Below are 14,759 nucleotides of genomic sequence, written 5' to 3' on the forward strand. Positions count from 1 at the left end.
TTTGCACGGAGTGCATATTTCGCTCCATAAACGTGGTGCAACACGGTCGCATAACTGCGGCGGGAATATATTTGCAAACCAAAAATTAGTTAATTAGACACTGCAGAAACTGTGGATTCTCTGAAATCCGTTCCTGAGTGCTTCAATGACAAATGTAGGTACAACGCATCCTCACTGTAAGATTAAGCTACTCGGTGAAGATCTTGCATTTAAATTGTATGGAAAAAGTCTAACTTAACACGATTTATGTGATAAAAGTAACTAAACTGAAGAATTTTGGCTCTGCCTGGAGCATTATTCCGTGAAATACCTTCTCTTACGCTAAAAATTAAATGAGTGCTCCCTTGTAGATGCATAAATCTAATTCATAAATGTATTTCATTTTTAATTTGCCAATCTAACCAATTTAAAATATTACATTTAGTAAAGTTCATTACTTAGCCTTTTGCCTAAAATCAGCGTCATAGCAGTTATGCTGTACTGTCATTTTGAATATGTAAATGCCTGATTGGCTCTACCGCTATGTCATCTGCCCAGGTACTTCAACTCTTGTTGAAATAGGACAACAGGTTACTTTTTGTCTGTCCACCTTGGATTGATTAGCCAGGGTCTAGCAGAGATTGGTCAGCATAAATAAAATCAGCCCTGTCAGAGCCCAGAACATTTTGTTTTGTCATTCTTGAGTAAACAAAGTGGTTTTAAAAAGGCCTTCTTGAACGGTTAGCGGAAAGCCAATTTGGAGGATCACAGGCATCCAGGCTCACAGGTCTATCTGCTAACAGCAGCTATCAGTGCAGGGCCCATCACCTCCATCCTTTGGTGAATCAGCCTCACAGCAAATCGAAGATCTCTACTGTAAATTCACATGCATAAGACCTACCAAGCTCCCTAATTGAATGGCTTATAGATACTTTTGTCTGGAATCCACTCCTCTCTGATAATCACTGATGTCTGGATCTAAAGTTTTTATATTTAGCTGTTTTCTCTGTCTCATCCTCCCCCTCTCCCTCTCTCTCTCTCTCATTCCAGTCATCTCCATTACACCAACAGAGTGCACACATTTTCAGATGAGCGTAAAATGGAAAGTTTAATAACAGCAACCGTTACAACACATCCTTGGCCATGGTGTTCTGGGAAAAGTTGTATTTTTAACACCCGATGGATCTTACTGTATATTTGTGGATTCTAACTTGCATAAAACAGGAGACTCAGAAATTGCATTGCACGGTCATGTAAACACATAGTGGACCATGTGTTGTTTTACTGGTTAACGTATATCAGCTTCCCATTTGAGGCAAATACAGAGAGACAGTTTTTGTTAAAATGTTGATGGTGCTAGTTCTTAAACATTGAAATGGCTTAAATCCAAGGACAGCCTGCCTCTTTCCAAAAGGCAGAAAGCATCACCAACAAGGCACTTAACATTAATTTATTATAACCTAGATTTCAGTTATTCCCTGTGTAGTTTTGCTGTCCTGAATTTTGGGTCTGAGTCGTTACAGCTTCATCTCTCTATTGTGTTCTGGGGCCTGTATTCTGGACCTGAATAGGTCTGGACTGAACAGTTTTGACTCCAACTCCAACATGTGGAACACTTTTTCCTGTAGATCAGACCATTTATTTGTCTGGAAAGTTTACTCATAACTTACCATAGATCCATTAAGATTTTAACAAGATGCCTTCACATGTGGCTGTAAGCATTATGTCACAATTGTGCAATTAAGTTAAATCAACACCAGATGATGTAACTGTATGAGAGTTTCTATCCAATAAATCTACAAATGTGAGAATGCTGAAAATATTACATGACTAATAAATAGTCCTGTGCAAAATACGAGGTTAGGGAAGACTAGGTAAAGGAGGGACTTTTTCATCACAAGTATATCCAGTATCATTCACTTACCTATAAACAGCTGGTTATGAGCCTGAAAAACATTGAGGAAATAAAAATAAAAAAATAAATTTCCATTGAGATTTTGCCTTTTTCTAAAGTCGAGCAAGCACTGCAACCAAGCAACAAAATTTAAATTACTTTTCAATTCAGATATTATTGCTTTATCAGTATGACAAACCTGCACTCAAAAATCTGCACTTGAATTACTGGAAATATGTAATACTGGTAAACAAACTGCCATGATATGAGATTATAGCAAAAGTGTGAATCAGCAAAGCGTTAGCAGTGGAGAGAGGGTGACAATCAGAATGAAGAATTTGTCTTGCATGTTCCTGCACGATCCAATCATGATTGATTGTATTAATAATACCATAGATAGCCGAACGTTATTTGTTTAATGCTCATTGTCGTTGATAAATTCAGATGGTAAAAGGCGCATGATTGGAAAGCTTTATCAGTCTACCACAGGCAGTATAATTTTAGTGGTGTTTATATAGGAATGTTCTCATACATATGAGACTATTCACAAGAGCTCAGACCAGGAAAGGCTTGAGCACATTTTTCAAGGTTTTGATTTAGCATAAAGTTTGAAAGCACTGACACACCAGAAGGGGATAAAAAGGTGTACGAATGAAACCCTCAATCAATTTCGGTATGATAGAAATGGTGAAAAGATAGAAAGATAGAAACGTATGTGAATTCTAAGTATTTCAATATTCTAAGGTACAGCAACAATCCAGGAAACCGTAGTCCTTAATCATTATGCTATCCACTGTCGTATAAGAAGGATTAACAGTCAGTGAGCAGGATTTATCTGTAATATTGGTGATGATGCAAATGCATATTAAGTTCTCCCCAAACGAGCTTGATGGGCCGAATGGCCCCCTCTCATGTGTAAATTTCTTATGATCTTATATATATATATATATATATATATATATATATATATATATATATATATATATAAATATACACACACACACACACACACACACACACACACACACACACATACTCAATTGTCATCATCTAGCACTTGTATAACAAGTGGTGGTTTACTCCTATCAGAGTAATTAAAACCTTTATTCAGTGCTGCCTTGTACCATTTGACACAAAAACACAAAGCAACATTTCAAACAGGCAACAAATTGTACCGATGACAATGAAATACCATTGTTTATCTCCGCGATCTCACTGGTAATTTAAAATGTAAAAGCCTCTGGGGTGACGCATGAGGCAGAGAATAAATACAGTGAGATACAGTGTGTCTTGTCATACAGATGTAGCCCAGAATGACTTTGATAATGATGGGTACTATCCATTGAAGTTCCACCACCATTAGCGGAATACAAACGATTGCTTTCTTACCAGGAGTCCCATTACAGATTTCATTAAAGTCCATCAACTGAACACATGTAGAAGATTGCTTTGCTTATTAATATACAATCAGCGGCCACTTTATTAGGCACATCTAGCTAGTACCACGTAGGACCCCCAAATATCTCCAGAACAACATCAAGGGTTGACCATTTTTGTGTTTGGAGATGCACTTCTTCACACCGTTGTCATACTGAGCTGCTATCTTTTCCACTTCCTGTTAGCTTAAACGAGCTTGGCCATTGTCCTCTGACCTCTCTCATTGAAAAGGTTTTTCCAGTAACAGATTGGCTACTGACGGGATGTTTTTTTATTTTATTTTTTTGGTTCAGTACACCATTCTCTGTAAAGTGTAGTGTGTGAAATTCCCAGGTGGCTGGTTCAGAGATGCTGGAACCACCACATCTGGCGCCAACAATCACATCACCTTTAAGATTACTTAGGTCACGTGTCTTAGCTACTCAGATTCTCAGCCGCGTGGTACTGAGCCTGCCTACCCCCTCTCTGTGTGCCTTATGTATTCAGCTGCAGTCGCATGATTGTCTCTTTGGATGAGCTGACTGTTTGCATTAATAGGCAGGTGTACCTAATAATACGACCGCAGAGTGTAAACACTGCAGTTGTTCTCTGTTTTTATAATAGAGCTTCATGTTTCATATTCAAAAATGAAAGTTTGTTAGAGGGAAGTCGCATATTTTCCAGCAAGTTCATCCTGTATAAAGTGTAAAAAAAAAAACAAAGAAATTTGTGTAAAGCCAGTGCAGAATGTACTTACAATGTCTCCCTGTTCAAAATGACAATAAATAAAGGCTTCTAAAATCACAATCCATTGCTTCAAACGTGCCCCAGCGTTGTACATTTTTATTAGAGTTAATGGCATTATCCCTTTAACTGTAAGGTCTCAGCACAGAGGTGCATTTTTCTCTAGGCCGGAAGCACAAACCTTGTCCGCACACAGATTACCCGTCGCCCCCCCCCCACCCCCAAACCAGGCCAGTTATTTCCATTATTCATCCCTTTGAAGTTTAATTCACCTCCTAACCAATGGGCTGTTCTGTTTGCTTATCAGAGACTTATATTCCTCCTTTCAGACCCACATGCCTAAAGTCCCCCCCCCCCCCCATGATACGAAGACATTACCTCTCTAAAAAATAAAGGTATTGCTATGTGCCGTAAGTGTTTAGATATGTCTACAGGACACCTCAGTCTTCTGCCCCAAGCTCCACCCGCCAATCGCCGCCTCCCAGTTTCCGGCCACGCCCCTTCCGCCCTCTGACCTCTGACCCTGGCCCTGTGTTCCGGATAAAGCCTGCTGGTCACATCCAGCTCGAGCTCTTGCTCAAGCTTTGTCTTTTGCTATCGCTGTGTTGGTTTGCTGTTTCTGATTGACTCCTGTGTATGACTGTTTTGGTTTCCCGGTTTCTGACTTTCTGCTTTGCCCTATTGGTACCTTTGCCTTCGGTTTGTTTGTCTTCTGGTTTGAACTCTTGCTTCGCTCCTGACTGCTCTCTTTGCCGCGCCCTTTTGGATACCGTGTTTCGGCCTGTGTGTTCTCTGTACATGTCTGTTAGGTGCGTAAGGAGTGACTGCCTTGTTGTTTTTGCGAACATGGTGTTACACTTGGTCTTTGTCATTTTGGTTTCCTCTTGTTTTCATTACCTTTAGAGTTAGCTTAGTTTGGGACGTGTTCGTTAGCTGTTTTGGTTGTTATTTTGGCGTGGGTCACTCCCGAAGTTTGTTGCACCTCGTGTTTGTAACCGTGTCTGTGAATAAATTATAAAAAAAATACAAAAAAAGATCCCTTTGTTTCCTGTGTTCCCCTTTCCCGTTCCCTGCTTGTCCCGTCTTCCCCTCTCCCTCTCCTCTACCTTTCTGGCGATCCCTAACCCTAGACTGGGCATCGTAACAGTATCTATTTGCTCCCTGTGAAATGTCCACTAAGGGCCTTAAAATCTGACACAGCTGGATGTCAAGTGTGATGTAAACTAGTGTTTCTCAACACATCCCTTGGGGACCCCTAGAAAGTCTGTTGTTTTGTCCCCAAGGACTGGGCTGAAAAACACTGATGTGAAGGACGGCGATGGCCGATTTCATTCATGATGTCTGTCTCAGCTGAGAGATTCTGGTATAACCAACTCCAAATTTTACTGGCAGCCTACGGAGTTACAAGCGTGGACAGTCGATCCATTTTAAGTACCTGCTTATCCAGCCGGGGTCACAGTGATTTAGAGCCTATCCCAGGGCAGGATGCGGGTCTATGGAACAGCAATTTCACACATGCATACACACACAGATACAACTGCAGGGAGGACACAGACAGGCAAGATAGCATGAACTGTAGAAGAGAGTGCAGACAGACGGCCGAAGCTGGATTGACTGGACAAATGGGATACAGCCAGTGGAAAATCTTTCTGCATTTTTCCTGACAAACCACAAACTCATCTACTCTTCATCACCTTCATTTGTTTATGACCCTTCCACTACAAGACCTCATTACCTCTGTTAGTCACCAACAAATCTTTGCATCACAAGAATTGTTAAAATGCTATACTTTTGCTTACCTTCTGTTATAATAAAGTGTTGGGGGGGGAGTGGTGATGATACAGAGCTGAGGAAACAATTTATTCAGGAAATATTAGCATTTTACTTAATTTACATATTTGGCTATGCTTGATTATTTAAATGGACTTTTTCATTGCAGTGTAAGAAACTAACAAATCAAACAGAAAATAAATTTTCTTCGCCTTCAGAAGAAAAAAACTAAGCATTAAAACCTTTGTTAAATAACATCTATATGATTTATGCTTGACTTTCTGATTTAAATATATATAATCCTACTTATTTTAAGCAGCTTAGAGCATTCCTTAGTAACTTTGGCTGCATCCATATATTATTTTTGTTCTTCACCTGCCTTTCTCGTAATATTACTCCACACAAGAAATTAAATTTGAATGTACTTGGGGAAAAAGCAGCTTCAGAGTAGATATTTCAAACAAGTATACCATTCTTCTGTCCATTTTAGGTATGCATGTCAATGTAGTCTCCTATATATATTTTTCGACGTCTTAGCAAAAGGGAAAACTGGAAAGAGGATTTTCTTTGTGACATATAAATCACAGCAGAAGCAAGGGGAGAATCAATTTCACATCCACTGTTCAAAATTAAAGTAAATTGACATCACGCAGAACATGAAATGTATTTGCAAAGAGACATTAACTGATAAAATGATTTGTGATGAGGTGGCCTGTGGATATTCACAGAATCACTCGCCCTTTTGTCCTCTGCTTCAAATCTCAGGGCTAAAATGGGAAGATATTCTCAGAGCTGGTGAATATGCGCAACAGTACAATAGAAAACAGGAAATCCTGAAGAACTGAGATGTGCTGTAATATAATAATGCAGGTGGTGCCACAGAGCAGGGGCTTCGTGTTATCAGGCATTATCAGCAAGGTGTTAAGTCCAGTCTGCCAGCTGAATAAGACCAGAAGGCCCAACACAAATGTAGAAGAAGATATCGAATGGCCTTTTATTGTACACGTTAACGCATGAAGGCAGAACTGAAATTACATAATCAGAATGCAATGAAAGCGGGTAGAAACAACATTCAAACACTTTATTTTTCACAATTAACTCAACAGGCTAATTTCCAGCGCCAGTGTTGCTTCTTCTATTGACTTTTACATTTTTGAAGAAATATAGTAAGATTGAAATTAATATAACTAAATGTCAAATATTCTAAATAAAGTGAGGAAGCACACAGAACATATACATGTAACTGTGATCCCGCACAGTGGTTTTTTTTTTTTGGCCAGATGTTTTCTGACAGCTGCACATTAAGCATCCTTGGCACATTCCGTCCGGTCACACATACTCTTCATACTCACATCGGTCCCGTCGCTGGTTTGATCGCGTTTCTGTGCAGGTGGCCCATCTGCGGTGGCCTCACCTTCAGACCCGCTGTGATTGTGCAGTTCTTTGTTCCTCATTTTCTGGTCTGTATCATTTTTCCCGTCGCTGAGAGTTTTTTCCCTTCCTGAAGTCTTCCCCTAATAATTTTCAGCCGGCTCCTTCACAAACGAAATGTTTATTGATTTAATGACGATACATCTGTAGGTTCGTGAGGGAGGAAGAAGTCCTTGCTTCTCGCAAATCCCTTCTTGCTCTCCTATGAGATACAAGCAGAAGGGAAGCTTGATGTCTGAGTGCAGGGTGAGCCATCAATCCAGAACCCTGGAAGAGCCAAAAGAGATATGACTACTGTGCTGATCATGGGATTGGAACTGGTGACCTTCCGGACACCAGCACTGCTGATCTGCTGAGCCACATACCTGCCCGGGCATTCTGTGACCCTGCATTGGAAGAATGGAAAATGGCGAATAGATATATCAAGCATAGCATGCCTACCTTCAACGCGTCCAAAATACCAGTGCTGTTATTTAGCTTGAGCTAGAAGCCCCCAGGAAGCGCAGGGGACGAGGCGGGGAACACACAGGAGAGGATACCGGCCTATCGCAAGGTATACACCTACACCCAAAATCACACATTGTTGCCAATCCAGAAAGACCAGTTTGCCAAAACACAAGCCTTTGGACTAGTGTTTCCCAACCAGGTGCTCAGGGACCCCCAGACACTCCACATTTTTGCTCACTTTCAGCTCCCGGTCGGGGGGGTCGCCAAGGCCCAGAATGGGACACACTGCTTTGGACTGTAAGAGGAAACCTTTACAACACAGGGAGAACGTAATTGGACAAACACATGCACAAGGGCATTGTGATCATTAGTATTTTTTCTTATTCAAATAAATGACCAACAAGAGTAAGCGAGTTACTGTGTAGTTTGTATTTTCCAAGTGATTAAGTAATCTTTCCTGTCTAGCTCTGGTTTAACATTTAACGTATCCAACAAGTGTAAGAGCACCAGTCGGTATCTGTGTAATTAAAACAATATTTTAAAAACTTAGTTTTTCCAAGTTAAACTGAGTCAGTTAAGGCCTTTCTCAGCGCTGTGATCTTTAAATAAATTCCAGAACTAATGTGTGGGCAGTAATACAGTTTAAATGTGTGATTTGCTAACTCAGCTGGGTAACGTTTTCAAGCCCAGGTTAGATTAACCTAATAAACAATGTCATGCTGAAGAAACTCACTTTGTTGCAGCCTGGGATCTGTGAGAACGGAGTCACTTTAAACATATACTATATTGTAAAAGTATTGGGACGCCCCTCTAAATCATTGAATTCAGGTGTTCCTGTCACTTCCATAGCCACAGGTGTATTAAATCAAGCACCTAGGCATACAGACTGCTTCTAAAAACATTTATGAAAGAATGGGTCACTCTCAGGAGCTCAGTGTATTCTAGCGTGGTACCGTGATAGGATTCCACCTGTGCAATAAGTCCATTTGTGACATTTCCTCACCACTAAATATTCCACAGTCAACTATTAGCGGTATAACAAAGTGGAAGCAATTGGGAACAACAGCAACTCAGCCATGAAGTGGTAGGTCATGTAAAATCACAGAGCGAGGACAACGCATGCTGAGGCGCACAGTGTGCGGAAATCACCAACTGTCTGCAGAGGCAATAGCTACAGACCTCCAAACTTCATGTGGTCTTCAGATTAGCTCAAGAACAGTGTGTAGAGAACTTCATGGAATGGGCTTCCATGGCCAAGAAGCTGCATCCAAGCCTTACATCACCAAGTACAATGCAAAGTGTCGAATGCAGTGGTGTAAATCATGACGCCACTGCACTCTAGAGCAGTGGAGACGTGTTCTCTGGAGTAACAAATCACACTTCTCTGTCTGGCAATCCTATGGACGTCTGGGCTTGGCGGTTGCCAGGAGAACGGTACTTGCCTGACTGAATTGTGCCAAGTGTAAAGTTTGGTGGAGGGGGGATTATGGTGTGGGGTTGTTTTTCAAGGGTTGGGTTTGGCCCCTTAGTTCCAGTGAAAGAAACTCATAATGCTGCAGCATTCGCAGCCATTTTGGACAATTTCATGCTCCCAACTTTGTGGAAACAGTATGGGGATGGCCCCTTCCTGTTCCAACATGACTGAGCACCAGTGAGTCTGGTGTGGAGGAACTTGACTGGCCTGCACAGACCCCTGACCTCAACCCAAAAGAAGACCTTTGGGATGAATTAGACTGGAGACTGTGAGTCAGGCCTTCTCATCCAACATCAGTGCCTGACCTCACAAATGCTCTCCTGGACGAATGGTCAAAAATTCCCATAAACACTCCTAAACCTTGTGGACAGCCTCCCCAGAAGAGCTGGAGCTGTTACAGCTGCAAAGGGTGGGCCAACTCCATATTACATGGGATGTCATTAATGTTCATGTGTGGGTAAAGACAGGTGTCCCAATACTTTGGGCATTATAGTTTATAGACTCGTCAGCGAGATCATCCATCCATCCATCCATCCATCCATCCATCCATCCATCCATCCATCCATCCATCCATCCATCCATCCATCCATCCATCCATCCATCCATCCATCCACTTATTCATCTATCCATCCATCCACTTATTCATCCCAGGGTCGCAGTTAGCCTGCAACCAATTCCAGGAAGTGCAGGGTACAAGGCAAGGGACACCGCAGATTGGATGCAAAACTAGTAGCACTATGGAAAAAAATAGGTGGTAGCTGGAAACATAAATAGAGTAAAGAGAAATGCTAATGGATGACTTTTGTTTGGTCTGGAATCATGCTTCAAACAAATGTCTGCAATTAAGCACACATTATTTCTTTATGCATTTTAGCTTAAGAGGCATTTGGGCTTTCTGTCTAACTTTTGTGTAATGGCTTAGGATGTTTTGGAGTTTGGGAAGCAAGAAATATGTTTAAAAGGGGAATTAAACACCCGTGGCATACAATTAGCCTCCTTAGAGCAATTTATAGGTAATTACTTGGACCAGAGACAAAGAGTTCATTAAAACCCAGTTAGACGTCTTATCTCAGTATCTTCCATGGCCTCCTCAGCCAAAATGCTGTTAACACTGAGCATGTGGGCTTTTGCATTCCCCAGGTAATCAGAACTGCCCACATGAATTCTTATGCTCGGCAGAAAAATGGCCAAATAAACAAACACACAAACATCTGTCTCCCAGAAGGTAGAGAGCTCACTTCAAAATATATTTGGCATTCATATAATTTCCACGCTCTTTACAAAAAAAGGAAAAACATTTCAGGCATTTACTTAATTGTTAAGCTAAGACACTCTATCTATCTCATTCAGTTTCCAAGGATTTAATGACAGATGATACAATCTGGTTTTCACACACAAATGCTATATAGAAAGTCAACACTTCAAGAATTTATACCTACATACACTCATGAAGAAAAACAAAAAGCAATCAGCAAGCAGCAGTTCCGTAGATGGAAAGTGGTCTGCTGATGAGAGTGGTCAGAGGAGAATGGACGGATCAGTTCCAGTCCACAAAAAGTCTACAGTAACTCAGGTAACTGTGGCGAGCAGAAAATAATCTCAGAATACGCAGCATGTGGAACCTAGAGGCGGATGAGCTACAGCAGCAGAAGACCATGTCGGGTTCCGCTCTTGTCAGCCAAAATCAGAAAGCTGAGGCTATAGTGGGCACGGGCTCACCAGAACGGGACAGCTGAAGGCTGGAAAAATGTAGCCTGGTCTGATAAATCTTGATTTCTGCTGAGGCACACAGATAGTAGGGTCGGAATTTAGGATCAATAGTAGGAATCCATGGACCCAACCTGCCTTATGTCAACAGTCCAGGCTTGGCCAGTGGTCTTGCTGATTAAGTGCCTCCAGTCTTGGCCACAATCTTCTAATGGCTGATTCACGAGTCACAAAACAAAAGTCACTCAAACTGGTTTCATGAACAAGACAGTGAGTTCAGTGTTCCCCAGTCGTCTTCCGGGTCACCAGATGCAAATCCAATAGGCCACCTTTGGGATGTAGTAGGGCAGGAGATTCGCAGCATAGAAGTACAGCTGACAATTCTTCAAAAATTTGTGTGATGCAATCATGTCACCCCTCCTGGAGCCGACACCTTATCGTGGTGGAGGGGTTTGCGTGTTCCAGTGATCCCAGGAGCTAAGTTGCCCGGGGCTTTATGCCCCTGGTAGGGTCACCCAAGGCAAACAGGTCCGGGGTGAGGAACCAGACAAAGTTCGGCTCAAAAGACCCCATATGATGAAGAAAATATTGGAACCACGTTTTCCCTTGCCCGGACGCGGGTCACCGGGGCCCCCCCCTGGAGCCAGGCCTGGGGGTGGGGCTCGATGGCGAGCGCCTGGTGGCCAGGCCTATACCCATGGGGCCTGGTCGGGCACAGCCCGAACAAGGCACGTGGGTCCCCCTTCCAATGGGCTCACCACCCGTAGGAGGGGCCATAGGGGTCGGGTGCATTGTGAGCTGGGCAGTGGTCGAAGGCGGGGACCTTGGCGGTCCGATCCTCGGCTGCAGAAGCTAGCTCTTGGGACATGGAATGTCACCTCTCTGATGGGGAAGGAGCCTGAGCTGGTGCGCGAGGTTGAGAAATTCCGACTAGACATAGTCGGGCTCACCTCGACGCACGGCTTGGGCTCTGGAACCAGTCTCCTTGAAGGTGGTTGGACCCTATTCCACTCTGGAGTTGCCTGCGGGGAGAGGCGCCGAGCGGGGGTGGGCATACTTATTGCCCCCTGGCTGGGTGCCTGTACATTGGGGTTTACCGCGGTGGACAAGAGGGTAGCCTCCCTTCGCCTTCGGGTGGGGGGACGGGTTCTGACTGTCGTTTGTGCATATGCACCGAGCGGCAGTTCAGAGTACCCACCCTTTTTAGAGTCTCTGGAAGGGGTGTTGGAGAGCATTCCTTCCGGGGACTCTCTTGTTCTACTGGGGGACTTCAATGCTCACGTGGGCAATGACAGTGAGACCTGGAGTGGCGTGATTGGGAGGAACGGCCCCCCCGATCTGAACCCGAGTGGTGTTCTGTTGTTGGACTTCTGTGCTCGCCACGGATTGTCCATAATGAACACCATGTTCAGGCATAAGGGTGTTCATATGTGCACTTGGCACCAGGACACCCTAGGTCGCAGTTCGATGATCGACTTTGTAGTCGTGTCGTCGGACTTGCGGCCGCATGTCTTGGACACTCGGGTGAAGAGAGGGGCGGAGCTGTCAACTGATCACTACCTGGTGGTGGGTTGGCTCCGCTGGTGGGGGAGGAAGCCGGCCAGGCCTGGCAGGCCCAAACGTATAGTGAGGGTCTGCTGGGAACGTCTGGCTGAATCCCCTGTCAGGAGGAGTTTCAACTCCTACCTCCGGCAGAACTTTTCCCATGTCCCGGGGGAGGCGGGGGACATTGAGTCCGAATGGGCCATGTTCCGCGCCTCCATTGTGGAGGCGGCTGACCGGAGCTGTGGCCGTAAGGTAGTCGGTGCTTGTCGTGGCGGTAATCCGCGAACCCGCTGGTGGACACCAGTGGTGAGGGATGCCGTCAAGCTGAAGAAGAAGTCCTATCGGGCCTATTTAGCCTGTGGGACTCCAGAGGCAGCTGACGGGTACCGGCAGGCCAAGCGGGATGCGGCTTCGGCGGTCGCTGAGGCAAAAACTCGGGTTTGGGAGGAGTTTGGCGAGGCCATGGAAAACGACTTCCGGACGGCTTCGAGGCGTTTCTGGTCCACCATCCGGCGGCTCCGGGTGGGAAAGCGGTGCAACATCAACACTGTTTATGGTGGGGATGGGGTGCTGCTGACCTCAACCCGGGACGTTTTGGGTCGGTGGAGGGAGTACTTCGAAGACCTCCTCAATCCCACCAACACGCCTTCCGACGTGGAAGCAGAGTATGGGGACTTGGGTGTGGACTCCCCTATCTCGGGGGCGGAGGTCGCTGAGGTGGTTAAAAAGCTCCTCGGTGGTCGAGCCCCGGGGGTGGATGAGATCCGCCCAGAGTTCCTGAAGGCTCTGGATGCTGTGGGGCTGTCTTGGTTAACACGCATCTGCAGCATCGCGTGGACATCGGGGGCAGTACCTCTGGACTGGCAGACCGGGGTGGTGGTCCCCCTCTTCAAGAAAGGGGACCAGAGGGTGTGCTCCAACTATAGGGGGATCACACTCCTCAGCCTCCCTGGTAAGGTCTATTCGGGGGTTCTGGAGAGGAGGGTCCGCCGGATTGTCGAACCGCGGATTCAGGAGGAGCAGTGTGGTTTTCGCCCCGGCCGTGGAACAGTGGACCAGCTCTATACTCTCCGCAGAGTTCTGGAGGGTTCATGGGCGTTTGCCCAACCAGTCTACATGTGTTTTGTGGACTTGGAAAAGGCATTCGACCGTGTCCCTCGGGGAGTTCTGTGGGGGGTGCTCCGGGAGTATGGGGTACCGGGCTTCCTTTTAAGGGCTGTTCGGTCCCTGTATGACCGGTGCCAGAGTCTGGTCCGCATGAGCGGCAATAAGTCGGACTTGTTTCCGGTGAGGGTTGGACTCCGTCAGGGCTGTCCTTTGTCACCGATTCTGTTCATAACTTTTATGGACAGAATTTCTAGGCGCAGCCAGGGCGTTGAGGGTGTCCGGTTTGGTGACCTCAGGATTAGGTCTCTGCTATTTGCAGATGATGTGGTCCTGTTGGCTTCATCAGACCGTGACCTTCGGCTCTCGCTGGGACAGTTCGCAGCCGAGTGTGAAGCGGCTGGGATGAGAATCAGCACCTCCAAATCCGAGACCATGGTCCTCAGCCGGAAAAGGGTAGAATGCTCTCTCCAGGTCGGGGATGGGATCCTTCCGCAAGTGGAGGAGTTTAAGTATCTCGGGGTCTTGTTCACGAGTGGGGGGACGATGGAGCGAGAGGTCGACAGGCGGATCGGTGCGGCTTCCGCAGTGATGCGGGCGCTGCATCGGTCTGTCATGGTGAAGAAGGAGCTGAGCCAAAAGGCGAAGCTCTCGATTTACCAGTCGATCTACGCTCCTACCCTCACCTATGGTCACGAGCTATGGGTAGTGACCGAAAGAACGAGATCGCGAGTGCAAGCGGCCGAAATGAGTTTCCTCCGCAGGGTGGCTGGGCTCTCCCTTAGAGATAGGGTGAGGAGCTCGGTCATTCGGGAGGGACTCAGAGTAGAGCCGCTGCTCCTCCGCATTGAGAGGAGTCAGATGAGGTGGCTCGGGCATCTGATTAGGATGCCTCCTGGACGCCTCCCTGGTGAGGTATTCCGGGCATGTCCCACTGGGAGGAGGCCCCGGGGAAGACCCAGGACACGCTGGAGGGACTATGTCTCTCGGCTGGCCTGGGAACGCCTCGGGATTCCCCCAGAGGAGCTGGATGAAGTGGCCGGGGAGAGGGAAGTCTGGGATTCCCTGCTGAGACTGCTGCCCCCGCGACCCGACCTCGGATAAGCGGGAGAAAATGGATGGATGGATGGATGGCAATCATGTCAGCATGGATCAGTATCTCAAGGAATGTCTCATACATCTTGTGGAATCCATGCCATGGAGAATTGAGGCTGTTTTGAGAGCAAAGAGCAAAAGGGGAGCTTACCC

At 45.6% G+C, this 14,759-nt stretch overlaps 1 long non-coding RNA gene across 1 annotated transcript; it reads right to left on the reverse strand.

The window, feature by feature from the left end:
• Positions 1–7,693: 7,693 nt before the first annotated feature.
• Positions 7,694–8,429, reverse strand: LOC140581949 (uncharacterized). The gene is made up of 3 exons (XR_011985007.1): positions 8,415–8,429; positions 7,920–7,990; positions 7,694–7,795 (listed from the first exon to the last, which is right to left on the reverse strand). It is a non-coding gene; the product is annotated as an uncharacterized lncRNA (long non-coding RNA).
• Between the last annotated feature and the right edge of the window lie 6,330 nt (positions 8,430–14,759).

This window comes from Paramormyrops kingsleyae, chromosome 23, assembly GCF_048594095.1.
Source record: "Paramormyrops kingsleyae isolate MSU_618 chromosome 23, PKINGS_0.4, whole genome shotgun sequence".
Lineage (NCBI taxonomy): Eukaryota > Metazoa > Chordata > Actinopteri > Osteoglossiformes > Mormyridae > Paramormyrops > Paramormyrops kingsleyae.